Below are 2,780 nucleotides of genomic sequence, written 5' to 3'. Positions count from 1 at the left end.
TTTAACTTATAAAGACAATTTAATGATTGATTGTGAAAAATAAACTGATTTTGATTTATGATGTACTACGAGACTTGAGACTTGTTATTTGACGATTATGTAATTGTTGAAAAACGTCGATATCAATTAACCTCATTATCATAGCGTGACACATTTCCTAAGTTCAAAATCACCACTTGTTGGTGAGATGACGTTGAATTATGATTTTTTTTATTCAATTTAATAATTTGGTATTTTAAAATCAAAAAACAAAATTAAAAATTACATATAATTTTAAAAATACAATCGCACAATTATATTTTAAAACATAATTAAAAATTACACATAATTTAAAAAATAATCATAATTAAAAAACTAAAATACACATAATTAAAAATAATATATGATTAAAAAGTGGACGAATTCTATTATATATCCCTATGTAAATTTTAAATATGTTCGATCAAGTACTTTTGAAACTCGTGGTGTAATTTTTGGTTTTGAATGCCGACACATTACTTCAGAAAGACGTTGAACTATACGGTAAGATCTCTTGAAAGGAAAATATTTGTGGGCACATATTCATTCTCTTGAGTTGAGAAATCATGATCTTCCAGCATATTATCATTGTTTTCCTCCACAATCATGTTATATAAAATGATACATGTTTTCATTATATAATTTAAATTAATTGGATCTTACATGCGAGATGAATCTCACACTCTATGCTAACATGCTTAGAGTACACCAAATGTTCGCTCAAAATCTTTTCCTACTTCCACTTCATATCGTGCAAAATTCTATGCTTTTCGAGAGGGCTAGGGGAAGGTTTTCACAAAGATAACCCAAGTTGGATAAATACTATTGGCGAGATAGTATCTCATGTTGTACTCATTTCCGTTCATCTCAAATTGCACTGTAGAGGATTCAGCCTTTGCAAGGTTTAAGAACAAATTGGATCTCTCCAGCACGTCGATGTCATTATTGCATCCTGGTATTCATAAAAATGCATGCCGAATCATAAATCTCTCGATGCAACTGCATGGAGTATGATTGGATGTTCTTTTTGGTGTCCATTTTGATAATGTTCTTCCCAAGTTGTTGGAAAATTATTGTTATCCCAGTGTATGCAATCAATGCTTCCAAGCATCCCGAGAAACCCTTCCCAGCATTTTCAACAATTAGTCAAGCAATACCCGTATGTGTTGGTTGCTTCAAATATTGCTCAGAAAATATATCATACACCCCCTGCAAAATGTTTTCAAATATTCCAACATTGTCGATGCACCTATCTTCAGGTATTCGTCAACAACATCATATACAAGCATTCAGACCGCAACCTAAACCTTCTGAAGTGACGACAACACGAGCTTACCGGTTGCGTCCCTTTGTTGGACAAAGTAAGACATATTAATTTGTAAAATGTCCACAATTCTAATAAATAAAGATCTACTTCTTCAGAATCGCCTTTGAAAATCTTTCTCATTATAGATGGGATTGTCAGCAAAGTAATTTTGATATAATTTTTGAGTTTCAGCAACACATTTTCAATTTTTTGTTTCCGTTTGTAGGCATGTATGTGGCTTGACTCCCCCAATTCAAGCACTACAGTGATGCATGCCAATAATCCTTGAATTGAAGGTCGTCTTGACGAGAAGAGCAATTGGTTGATCACATGATGACACAGATTTTCATCTTCCGATGATAAAGAGTTTGTGTTTGGCATGAGAAATATTGAATAAATTAATGTATTGAAAAATGCATGCGGAAAAATATTGGAGATTGTGTGTCATGTGAAAGAAATTGAAAATTGTGTATAAAATTAAATCAAAGTATGAGTTTATTCATAGAAAAATTATTGAATTTTATAAAATATAGACGTTGAATTTTCAAAAAATTTTTTATATAAAAAATCTACATTTTCCCCAATTTCCAGATTTTTTTAATGGTTTTTAAAAATTATTTAAAAGCTGAGATTAATCTTGGTCGTTGATCTTCAAAAGACAGATCATCCTAGTCATTAATTTTTTTTAATTTTTATAACGACCAGATTAATGTGGCCATTGGATCAACCTAAAAAATAGAAAATTTTTAAAAATAATGGTGGGCACTTCACCGTCCGGAGAGTCTCTGCGGCAGGGCCACCATCTTCCTTGCACGTGAAAACATCTGCGTGCGAGGTCCTTACCCCTTGGACGAAGAGGAATTCAACGGGCCGATGAAACACGCACTTCATCGGCCATTGGACATGGCCTAAAGGATACATATTGTGACCACTCCATTGGAAAAGAAAGTCTAACACACCCGTGGTCTCGCGCAACGCTTTTGTTGGTAATGTATATATTCATCTCACATACATTTATGTTTAAGTCAAAAATTGAATTTGAGAATGAAAAAAGAGATTTATGAAAATTGTGAAGACCACAAAATGACACCATATTTTGGTAAAATTTTTTCGAAAATTCAAGGTGTGCAACAACTCGAAATCTTCAATTTGGACAACCACATTCAACTGAATTCGATGGACCAGTAACAGCTCTCTCCATGTGTATTCAAGCCATTTTAGTTTCGAAATTAAGGACCATTGACCATCCTTATTAATCTGACTGTAACAGCCTGGTAATGATTGACTAAGGCCAATTAAACCATGTTAAATGTCCATTGAAATGGCTGACTCTTGAGGCTCCCCCTTCCCCTATAAATACCCCTACAATCTGCAAAAGGAAGACAAAAAAAAAAGCTAGACTCAAACACACTATATTTCGAGCAACTAGCATCCAGATTTTTGTAGCTCTGCAGCA

This window comes from Primulina huaijiensis, chromosome 8 (assembly GCF_012295235.1).
Source record: "Primulina huaijiensis isolate GDHJ02 chromosome 8, ASM1229523v2, whole genome shotgun sequence".
NCBI classification, from domain to species: Eukaryota; Viridiplantae; Streptophyta; class Magnoliopsida; order Lamiales; family Gesneriaceae; genus Primulina; species Primulina huaijiensis.
This window is presented reverse-complemented; position numbering follows the sequence as displayed.